The sequence below is a fragment of the Benincasa hispida genome, chromosome 11, assembly GCF_009727055.1.
Source record: "Benincasa hispida cultivar B227 chromosome 11, ASM972705v1, whole genome shotgun sequence".
Lineage (NCBI taxonomy): Eukaryota > Viridiplantae > Streptophyta > Magnoliopsida > Cucurbitales > Cucurbitaceae > Benincasa > Benincasa hispida.
Window position 1 is genome coordinate 45813574 of NC_052359.1, and position 12585 is coordinate 45826158.

The window sequence follows — 12585 nt, forward strand, 5'->3', positions numbered from 1 at the left end:
TTGATACGCCGTCTTTATGCAGTCACCTTCTTGAGCAACTTCTCGCGAGTGCATACGATCGCATGACTTTGCGATCGCATTCTTGCAATATGCGCGGACGCTGAACTTCTTGGATCGCAATTTTACTTGCGCCAATGCATTTTTCTTGCACAAAATAAGTAAATTAGCTGCTTTTATGCGTGGGCGCATGCGATCACAATATTCTCAATTTAATGCTTTTGGACATGATTTTTCATATTTTTACCATCACATTCTCTCATTGTTTTACTTATTTATGCTGTAATAACGTGCATTTCTACCCATTGTCACACCTCCAAATTTAAAACAATGCTTGTTCTCAAGCATAAACTAAAGATTTTCTTTAGAAAGTCAGCCGCCTTTTCCTTGCCTAGATTTCTCAAGGTGCCTTATTCAAATCTTATGAACCAAAATCTTCTTAATTTCTATCCTGGTCTCTTCCTAAAATATTTCTAATACTTAGGGACCGCAAGTTTAACCTTCAAAAAGACTTTACTTGTTTCCAGGACATCGCATGATTTATTTCAAAACTTATTTCAACCAAGGTGTTTCCAAATGATTTTTTTATCCTTGCGCAGTTTAGATATTATTTTTGTGACCTTGCACTGATCCAAGTGCCTTGCCTTCGTTTTAGCTTTCCCCCACGGGTGTCATGCGAGCATCCAACTACGAGCAAGGCGCTCTTCCTCAGTCTAAACTCATGCCCATTTGGCAGCGGAGTTGCGATCACTTTGATTTATGCGTTGATCACAATTCCTACCTTCATTTTAGCTTGACCTCACGGGTGTCATGCGGACATCCAACTACGAGTAGGATCCGATCTCAACGTTATAACATTTTTTTAATGTCTAAAAGTAGTAAGGTTAAAAATAAATACCGGCACCCCCAAATTTAAATGCAGCAATGTCTTCATTGCTTAGACTGAAATGATTCATGCTATGCGCTTAGGAAGTTTCGTAAAGACCATTTTGAAAGAAATTTTGTGGACCACTAACTTCTAGAAATATCTCATGGATTGACTATCCTAAAATTAAGTTGATTCTAGTACATGCGATGAGAAATAAAGGCATGAGTTTCATCATTGAAAACGGAAAAATTTTTCGGTGATTAACTAAAGCAATCAATCATTCAATGATTGTGCCAACTAAAGAGGATGCGATGATAAAATTATCGATGTTAAAAATGAGATGTGAGAATGCAAAATTTGGAATAAACAAGGTCAAAGAAAGATACAACCCCCAAATATGCTCTGTTTCCCGCATCATCTGTGATCGCATCCTTTTTTGCGGCGGGTAGATTCTTCAATTGCGATGGGCTGACCGAACTGGTCGCGTTTTTTGGTTATCGCGTAGCTCCACCACAATCGTTTACCACGATCGTTGCTAAAAAAATCAAGAGGGTCAAAAATATGAAAGACATAATTGAATTTTTTTTTTTTTTTTTCAAATTGAAAGAGTGGTGATTGTACGAAAAAAGGTAGAGTAAGTTCATGAAATAAAGATATAAAAAGGATACTTCAAAAAAATTACGTCCCTGATGAGTTTGTATCGCATACTATCACAGGGACTACTCATTTTTCTTCAGTCAGGAATTCCTCAGATCCATGGAGGTTTGCGTAAAGGATTCACCACCTTCTCTAGGATCAATTTGATTTCCCTATTGGACACCTCGACTTAGCCGTTTGTCTATGGATGGTATGCGGTGGCGACCTTATGGTGGATATTATACTTGAGCAGCAATTTATTGATGACACCATTGACAAAGTGGGAGCCTTCGTCACTTATTATGGCATGTGGGGTGACAAAACGAGTGAAATTATTTCTTCGCAAGAATTTGGAGACTATCGTTGCATCGCTTGCGATGCACGATACCACTTCTACCAATTTGAAGACATAATCGACGACCAATAGAATGTACTTGTGACCATTTGATGGTAAAAATGGTCCCATGAAGTCTATGCCCCATACATCGAATAGCTCCAATTCTAAGATAATATTCATTGGCATCGCATTCTTCCATGAAATATTTTCTGTGTGTTGACACCTGTCGCATCTCATAGAATAGTCTCTTGCATCCTTAAATAGAGTCATCCAAAAATACCCACTTTGTAGCACTTTTGTTGTTGTGCGTTTACCTCCAAAGTGTCCACCATACGGTGAGTCGTGGCATTGGGATAGTATGCGCTAGTGAGCAGTTTCTAGTACACATAGACGCAAGATCTGGTCTGACCCCCTCTTGTAAAGATTTAGCTCGTCTCATTAATAGGATTTACATTCGTGCATAAGCCGCCTCTTTTGGTGGGATGTGTAATTTTCAGAAAATTATTCACAGACCAGATAATGACCACATCTGCATACCATGGCAATTCTTCAATTTTGAATAGCTACTCATCTGGGAAGGTTGCGTTCATCTCCGACTGATTGCGGTCGACTTTCGGATTTTCTAATCTTGATAGGTCGTCTGCAACCTGGTTCTCCGTCCCCTTGCGATCAATGATTTCCATGTTGAATTCTTGAAGGAGGAGAACCCATCAAATTAACCTCCGCTTTGCATCTTTCTTGGTCATTAAATATTTGATTGCCGAGTGGTCGATGTGAAATATTACTTTGGATCCCAGCAAGTAAGCTTTAAATTTTTCCAATGCAAAGATCACCGTAAGAAGTTCTTTTTCAGTAGTAGTGTAATTCGCTTGGGCAGGGTTCAAGGTTCTACTCGCATACGCGATGGGGTGTAGCACTGCCCCCATCGCATAACCGCTAGCATCGCACATTAGCTCAAATGGCTGTGTGCAGTCAGGTGCGATCAACAAAAGTAAAGTTATCAATGCGTTCTTCAGTATCTTGAATGTGTTGAGGCACTGTGTATCAAAGTCAAACGCTTTATCGGCCTCCAACAATGCACTCAATGGTCGAGCAATCTTCGAAAAGTCCTTCACAAAATGATGATAAAATCGTGCATGTCCCAGGAAACTTTTGACAGCCTTCATATTTACTGAAGGTGGGAGCTTTTCAATGGCCTCAATCTTTGCCTTATCCACCTTCAGCCCTTCCTTGGAAACTTTGTGCCCGAGCACAATACCTTCATTCACCATGAAGTGGCACTTCTCCCAATTCAGCACAAGATTTGTCTCTTCACATCTCCTTAGTATCTTCTCCAAATTGTTCAGACAGACTTCATATATTTGCCCGTAAACTGAGAAGTCATCCATAAAAATTTCCACTGAATCTTCAAGATACTCAGAGAAGATGGCCATCATGCACCTCTGGAGCGTGCTTGACGCATTGCATAATCCAAACGGCATACGACAGAAGCAAACGTTCCATAGGGAAAGGTAAATGTGGTTTTCTCTTGGTCTTTAGAAGCAATTATTATTTTGTTGTAGCCCGCATATTCGTCTAGAAATTAGAAGTAATCATTTCCTACTAGGCGGTCTAGCATCTAGTCAATAAAAGGCAAGGGGAAATGATCCTTCTTCGTTGCCGCATTGAGTTTGCAGTAGTCCATGCAGATCTTCCAGCCAATGACAACCCTCATTGGTATTAATTCATTATTTGCATTTGGGACTACCGTCATTCCTCCCTTCTTGGGCACACATTGCACGGGGCTAACCCATGTGCTATCTGCAATTAGATATATAATGCCTGCGTCCAACCATTTGATTATCTCCTTTTTCACAACCTCCTTCATCGTAGGGTTTAATCTGCGTTGAGGTTTGATAGACCCTTTTTGGTTTTCTTCGAGACGTATCCTGTGCATGCAATATGCAAGGCTAATTCCTCTTATGTCTCCTAGCGTCCATCCTATTGCTTTTATGTACTTCTTCAGGATGCTCAGCAGTACATTTTCTTATTCTTCTTATACCGCAGAGGAAATTATCACTGGCAGAGTTTCATTTTACCCTAAGAAAACATACTTCAGATGGCTTGGCAAGGTTTTTAATTCCACGGTGGGTGGTTGTTTCAAGGATGGTTGTTATGCTTTTCTCTCTTCGTTCAACGTCAATTTCTTTTTTTTTGTTTGTTGTTTCCATGATCGCATTGCAAGTTTCTACGGATGCGGTCGCATTATCTCTTTCACCTCCATCTGCGGACTCTTCTTCTTCATTACAACTAGGTTCATTGTCAGAATCAGATAGGTTCTCATCTTCCGGATACTTCATGGCTTTAATAATGTCAAACCTGAGCTTCTTCCCATTTACATTCAGCGTGATCTCTCCCTTATACACATCAATTTGAGCGCAACCAGTGGATGAAAATGGTCATCCCAATATGATGGGTACATCCTTGTCCGCTTCGTAATCAAGAGTGATAAAGTCTGCCAGTAAAATAAATTTGTCAATTGAGACCAGGACATCCTTCAACTTTCCCTCCGAGTGAACAAGGGACCTGTCCGCCAGCTGGAGAGTCACTGTTATGGGCCCCAGCTGCCCCACATTCAACTATTTGAAAATTGAAAGGGGCATTAAGTTGATACTGGCCCCAAGATCACAAAGCGCTTGACCTATATATATCCCACCAATTGAGCAGGGTATCGTGAAACTTCCGGGTAGTGCGTCTTTAGTGGAATTATGGTGTTTGCCTTTTGTGTTAATGCCACCGTTGCAAACTTCCCTGTGCTCTTTTCTTTGTCACCATGTTCTTAAAAAACTTAGCATACTTTGGCATTTGTTCAATCGCTTCAGTGAACGGGATGTTCATGTGCAACTGTTTTAACATTTCCATGAAGCGATGGTACTGCACTTCATAGAATCTTTGCGAGAATGGTGGCAGTTGTACCTTCACGGTTCCCTGCTCCATAAGCTTAGACGTGGACACAACTTCCGGTTCCATCGTCTCATTTTCTTCTGGTTCATCATGTGTCAACGGGGTCTTGGATTCCATCACAACTGGAGTAGTCCTACTTGGCTCCGTCTTTTCTTCCGCAATTTTCTTCCCGCTTCGTAAAGTCACAACTTGACATTGCTCCTTTCCTATGTTCCCCGGGTTGCGAGGGAGCTCAATCGAACTCGGCAATGCCCCTTATGGTCTATTCTTCAACTCGCCCGCAATTTGTCCTATTTGGATTTCGAGATTACGGATAGAAGTCGCCTGATTCTGGAGTACTGTTTCATTCTTCTCAATATAGTGCTTTAACAAGCTCTCCAGGGAAGAAGATGGAGGTGCTTGCGAACTGCTACTTGATTTTGCGATTTACCATTTGTTCGCGGGAAAAATCCTGGCAGCTCTTCTTTTTCGGCCATGGGTTGATAACTCTGTTGATTATTTTTCCACGTGAAATTGGGGTGGTTTCTCCACCCAGGGTTGTAAGTGTTAAAGAAAGTATTTTTCTTTACGAAGAATATAGATTGCAGGTTCCTTGGACATTCTTACATAGGATGGGCTTCTCCACAAGAGGCACAACTTATGCTCGTCTGATCAATTGTGTTTACCTGCCCTCTATGCTTTCCCGGGTTATTAATTGTGATGCCCTATATCATATTCATTATCGCATTCATTTGATTTTGTAGGGATGTGATGGCCCCATTGTTTACGTCACCTTCTCGAATTTTTAATCGTTGATCGCTTTCCCTCCAATCTTCGTGATTCTTTGATATGCGATCAAGGATATTTTAAGCCTCATCTTAATTTTTGTCAAGCAGACCTCTAGCTGCTGCAGCATTGGCAGCCGTCTATGATGCAGGGTTCAAACCATGATAAAAGATTTCCATTTAGAGACAGTCAGGTAAGCCATTGTGCGGACAATCTCGCACCAGTCTCTTAAACCTCGCCCAGGCATCGCTGAGCGATTCATCAATTTCTTGTTCAAAATTTGTAATCAACTTCCTCCTTCTTGCGTTCTTGGTAAGGGGGAAGTATTTCTTCATGAACTTCTTTACTACTTATTCCCAAGACGTTATCTCCCCTGGTTCGAGAGAATAGGCCCATTTCCTTGCTTGGTCGCACGGCAAAAATGGGAACAGTGTTAGTCGAACTTCTTCAGCTAAGATGTTTGGGAACACAAACGTATTGCAGATTTCAATAAAACTCCGGAGATGGGTGTACGAATCCTCGCCACACCTTCCACCAAACTGTTCGGCCGTCTGAATCATCTGCAACATAACCGGATACATCTCAAACCTCGATCCATCCAGAGCTGGCCTCATTATTCCTGGGGAGAAATCATAGAGGTTAGGCGACGCATAGTCCCGGATGGGTCTATTGCGGTCGTTCGCCAGGAGAATGGGGTTTACCATGATATTATTCGCGTTTGCTGCTTTATCTTCTAGTTATTCCGCCATGTTAGGATTTCTCTCTTGTTGTTGTCGGCGGTTGTTTCTTCGTCTTCTTCGAAACGTTCTTTCAATCTCTGGGTCATAGTTAGGCTAAGGAATGCGTTCTTTGCTCATATGACACCTGCTTCTTCCCTTACCAAAGGAATGGCAATGCATAAAGGTCGAAAGCTACAAACAACATCAAAGATTACTGTTAGCGCAATATGTACTGCCGTAGTCCCCGGCAACGGCACCAAAAACTTGATGCATTGTAAATGTGATGAAATAATGGTATGAGATTGTGGTGATGAGTTATGTGTTGCACATGCAAGTTTTCCTAGTAAAACCCAAGTATAAATCTCACTAGGTTTCCTGGTAAGTCCAAGGTCAAACACAGGGACTACTGAGTTACTATGCATTAGTAAAATTGATTCCTTTGTGGTGGCAAAAACAAATAAGTTGGTTGGTGTTTTGTTTAAGTATAAATCCTATGCGACAGATTTGAGTAAAGAATTGATGAAATCGAGAATACAATGAGTATGCAATGAACAGGTTGAGAAAGGATTTAGCTAACACTTCCTAAGATTGCGTTCAAGTTATGCGATCATGCTACACACACACAACAACGTGTCATCTCTCAATACAAATGCCATAGTTCCTATTTCTAGGACGCATGCAATGTATACGATAATGTCAATAGGACTTATGTCTAAGCCTCTATTCTTGTCTATGCGATGATGAATGATACACACAAACACAAGGTGACCGCATACTATCATATCCTATTTCTAGGGTGCATATGATGCATAATAGCAAACAGAACTTATGTCTAAGTTTCTATCTCTTGCTTATGCGGTTCTAATCTAACTCTCTCAAACCTAGATTCTAACCTGACTCTTTCAAGTCTAGGTTCTTTCTTTAGACTACTCTCTCAAGTATCTCTAAAGGGTGAATGACGCATACGTAAGACAAGATGATTGCATAAAGTGAAGATCTAAGGTCATGCTAGCTAAGTGTTGCTCAACCCATTCGAAAATTTAGCTACTCATGTGAAATGTGGAGAGATTGAATAGATGTTGAGATGAGAATTCCATTTTATAAATAAAGTCAGAATACTATGTCGTAGGAATTATCATGCTATGCCTATTCATTCGGAATTGAGTAGGAATACTCATTCAACCCATTCGGAAATTAAGCCTATTCATGCTATGCCGTAGGAATTGTCAGCAGATTTCAGTCCAATCCTGGTCATGATCATTGGACTGCTATTAAAAACATTCTCAAGTATCTTTGGAGAACGAGAGATTATATGTTCGTGTATGGTGCTAAAGATTTGATCCTTACTGGATACACTGATTCTGACTTTCAGACAGATATTGATTCGAGGAAATCAACCTCGGGGTCAGTATTCACTCTAAATGGAGGAGCAATTGTGTGGAGAAGCATCAAGCAGAGTTGTATTGCTAACTCCACAATGGAAGCTGAGTATGTAGCTACAAGTAAAGCAGCAAAAGAAATAGTATGGCTCAGAAAGTTTCTAGCAGATCTGGAAGTAGTTTCAAATATGCACCTGCCTGTCACTCTCTATTGTGGCAACAGTGGAGCAGTTGCAAATTTAAAAGAACCACAAAGCCATAAACGAGGAAAGCATATCGAGCAAAAGTACCATCTCATCAGGAAGATTGTACACAGAGGAGACATAATCGTCACCCAGATTGCTTCCCAAGACAACTTAGTTGATCCATTTACAAAGACCCTCTCGGCTAAATGTTCAAGGCTCACCTAGTATGACTAGGACTAAGAGTTTTGTATCACTAGGGCAAGTGGGAGAATTTATGGGTATTGTAGCGCCCTAGTTTATTGTATTTGTACATTTTATTCTCTCCATGTAAACTCAAATTGTATATAATTGTATATATTTATCCACTAGAGTTTTAGTCTAAGTGGGAGTATTGTTGGATTTTATGACCTAAAACTTGCAGTTTGTAAAATGATAAACATTTTCTATAATCAATATACTTATTATTGATTTCATAAATTGTATGAAAGTCTAAATCCAATAAACTAAGTCCCATGACTATTGTATGAGTACTTGAACTTTATGTGAAGACATAAGAGTGGATCATGTTCGAGTAAATAGTCAAAATGATATATGGTACATGAATAAGGTTGGGTACCTTGTTCTGGTAACACCATTGGATGCGGCCTACTCTGTAGTTGTTACCAAGAGTTGTAAAGTGTTTCATACGATGTGATCCTAATTTGTACATGTTATGACATGAGAAGTGGGAACGTCCTATGCAATGAGTTTGCATAAAATCGGACCAAGAAATAAGTCACTCTTACTTTATAACGCTGTTTACTGTATAGGACTGACTATTTCACCTACATGACCTAGGTAACTCGATCTTTATCCTGAGCTAACTATGAACTTCTATTTATTTGGGATTACCTTTAGATTTTCATAGGTGAGGGTTGGCTCAACAGCGCCAACTCAATAAGACTCCCATTTCAGGGCTAAGACCGAATAGATAGCTGGGGACATAGGGTGCAAGACAGAGTTCATGTCTACCCGATTTAAGAATAAGAGAAAGGTTGTTCTCTCAAGTACTAAATTCAGGTCTTGAACAAGGGGCCCCACCCTCTCACTGGGCTGAGAGAGTTTGGTTTATTGATTGGATCACAAACTAGTTGTTCATTAGAGGATCAGTAGGAACTTGAGGAATAAGACGTAATCTCGGGGCTAAAATAGATATTTGACCCAGCCATTATTATGAACAACCTGTGAAGGGTCGATTTGCTGATTATGGTTAAATCATGTGAATATAATATATCTATAGTGAGGATAGTGCAACTATGGGCTTTAGTGGAGTGACCCATTAGTTAACAAATGGAAATTAATCTGTTTTAATGAGTTTAGCCAATTAATCTTGGATCGTTGGAGCCCATGATCTGTAAGTCCACGAGGTCCACCTACTAGCTCTAGAATAGCGTGATAAGTTCATTTAAAATGTTCAAATTAGAATTAAGGGAATTAGTAATTATATGAGATATAATTACGTGTTTAATTTTAGAATTAAACGAAATAGGAGAATTTATATATTTAAATATGGTTTAAATATACAAAGATGGATATGTGTAAAAATTAATTTAATATTTGATATTAAATTAATTAAATTTTATTTAAAATTAATTTATGAAATTAATTTTATTTTTCAGATTTAAAATCAAGTTTTGATTTTTTAGATAAAATTGAAAAATAGAAAAATAAAATACTAAATGGAAAAATCATATTTTCCATTATCCATCTTTTTACTTGCTCACACAAAAGCCATCTTCTTTGTCTTGTCTTACTCCAAGCATGAGCTGCGACTCATGCAACTCTCTCCCTTGCATGTTGATCTGCAATATAATGAGAGTTTGAAGTGAATTTCGAGCATGCAATCAAGAGAAAATTCAGGTTGAAGAAAGGATTCTTCAACAATATTACTGATGTGAGCTTTTCTTCTTCATCCCATGATTCAAGCTTGTTTTGAGTCCCACAACTCAATCTAGAGTACCAAGAGAATAGTAAGGAATATCTTAAGGTGGTCTGCAACAAGATTTGGAGAAGATTGTAGCTGGAGAACAAGCTTTGAAGAAGTTCTACAAGAGATATGTCTTGAAACTCACTTGTTTTTTTGCAAGAGCATGCTTTATATTTTGCCAAAATTAATGAATTAGAAAGCTTTAATGATCCTTGTGCTTCTGCTGTTGCTGATACAATCCTACAATTGGTATCAAAGAATCATATAACCATTCAATTAAGTTTAATTTTGGTTTGGTGGGTGTTTTATATGAGAAATATGAAACTAATGCACTGATATGGGTTCTGAGTTTTGGCATTTTAATTCCCTTTAATTTCTCGTTGAAATTTATAATTGGCTCTTTTTTTATGAGGTTTTATGTGTTAGCAAGAATCTGTAATTTATTTGGAGTCATTAGAGTTGAAATTAAGATGTAATTGAAGAAACAGGTGAAGGAGTCATTTCTAGGCGCGAAATTTTCGTCGGGCAAAAACGAAAAAACGAACCTACGGGTTAAGAACAATAAAAAAAAATCGGGCTTGGAAATGGAGCTCATTTGATGCCCCAAACAGTTCTCGAGCCCGTCGAGGCTACCTCAGGGTCTAACTTTTGTGCGCGAACATTCCGCCATGAGGAAACGCGAAAATGGACCCAAGGGTTAAGAACAATGAGAAAAAGTCGTGCGACAGACGATTTTGGGAACGAAGCTTATTTGGTGACCCAAACAGCTCCTGGGGTAATCGGGGATGTCTCGGGGCCCAATTTTTGTGTGCAAACTTTCCGCCAAGCGAAAACGCGAAAATGGACTCAGGTGTTAAGAACGATGTAAAGAAGTCGTGTGCCAGAAAATTTTGGAAACAAAGCTCATTTAAAACCCAAACGGCTCCCAGGCCCGAGGGGGCTGCCCCTAGGTCCATTTTTTGTGCACAAACTTTTACCGGGCGAAAACATGAAAGCGATCCAGGGGTTAAGAACGATGAAAAAAGTCGTGCGGCAGACGATTTTTGGAACAAAGCTCATTTGGTGCCCCAAACAGCTCTCAAACCAGACGAGACTGTAACGGGGACCAATTTTTGTGCGCCAACGAACCTAGGGGTTAGGAACGATGAAAAAAAGTCATGCGCCAGAAAGCTTTGGAAACAGAGTTCATTTAGTGCCCCAAATGGTTCCTGGGCACGTCAGGGTTGCTTCGGGGCCCAATTTTTGTGTGCAAACTTTCCACCGTGTGAAAATGCAAAAACGGACCCAGGGGTTAAGAACGATGAAAAAAGTCATGCACCAGATTGTTTTAGGAACGGAGCTCATTTGGTGCCTCAAATGGCTCCCGATCTATCGGGGCTTCCGTAGGACTCAATTTTTGTGCGAGAACTTTCTGCTGGGCGAACGCGAAAATGGACCCTAGGGTTAAGAACAATGAAAATAAGCTACGCGCCAGATGGTTTTGGGAACAGAGCATATTTGGTGCCCTAAACGGCTGGGCCTGGCGAGGCTGCACTTGGGCTCAATTTTTGTGCACGAACTTTTAGCCGGGCGAAAAGCCAAAAATGAACCTAGGGGTTACGAACGATGAAAAAAGTCGTGCGCCAGAGGGTTTTAGGAACATAGCTCATTTGGTGCCTCAGACGGATCTCGGGCTCGATGGGGGTGCAACAGGGCTCAATTTTTGTGCGCGAACTTTCCATTGGGCGAAAATGCAAAAATGGACCTAGGGGTTTAGCACGATGAAAAAAAGTCGTGCGCCAAGCGATTTTGGGAACGAAGCTCATTTGGTTCCAAAACGGCTTCTGGGCTCGTCGGGGCTACCCTGCGACCCAATTTTTGTGTGCGAATGTTTCGTCAGGCGAAAATACGAAAACGAACCCAGGGGTTAAGAACGATGAAAAAAGTCGTGCACTCGAAAAGTCGTGCACCAGACGGTTTTGGAAACGGAGCTCATTTGGTTCCCAAATGGCTTCTTGGCCCGTCAGGGCTACCTCGGGGCCCAATTTTTTTGCGTGAACTTTCCATCGGGCGAAAACGTGAAAATGGACCCAGGGGTTAAGAATGATTAAAAACAGTCGTGCGCCAGACAGTTTTGGGAACGAAGCTCATTTGGTGCCCCAAATGGCACCCGTGCCTGACGTGGCTGCCAGGGCCCAATTTTTGTATACGAACTTTTCGTCAGGGGAAAACGTGAAAACGGACTCAGGGGTTAAGAACAAAAAAAAAAAAAGTCGTGAGCTAGATAGTTTCTGGAATGGAGCTCATTTGATGCTCCAAAACGGCTCCCGGGCCCGTCGTAGCTGCCTCGGGACCCAATTTTTGTGCGCGAACTTTCCGCCGGGCGAAAACGTGAAAACGGACCTAGGGGTTAAGAAAGATGAAAAAAGTCGTGCGCCGGCGCTAGAACGATTTGGAAATGAGCTCACTTTGGTGCCCAACAACAGCTCCCTAGCCCGTTGGGGCTACCCGGCGGCACATTTTGTGCAAGAACTTCCCACCAGGCGAAAAATCGACAAACGGACCAAGGGTTAAGAATGATGAAAAGAAAGCCTATGCAAACAATTTTGAGACAGAGCTCATTTGTTGCCAAAAACGTCTCCAGGCAAGTCGGGGCTCCACACCTGTCACAATTTTATGTGCAAACTTTTGTCGCCCAGCGAAAACGTGAGAATAGACCCAGGGGTTAAGAATGATGAAAAAAGTCGTGTGCCAAGCGATTTTGGGAACAGAGCTCATTTGGTGCCCCTAACGGCTTCTGGGCCATCGCAG

The 12585-nt window shown here is 40.9% G+C and overlaps 1 non-coding gene across 1 annotated transcript; it reads left to right on the forward strand.

Moving 5' to 3' along the window:
• The first annotated feature begins 5741 nt into the window (after positions 1–5741).
• LOC120092250 lies at positions 5742–5848 on the forward strand. The gene has a single exon (XR_005485960.1). It is a non-coding gene; the product is annotated as a small nucleolar RNA R71 (small nucleolar RNA).
• Positions 5849–12585: the final 6737 nt, after the last annotated feature.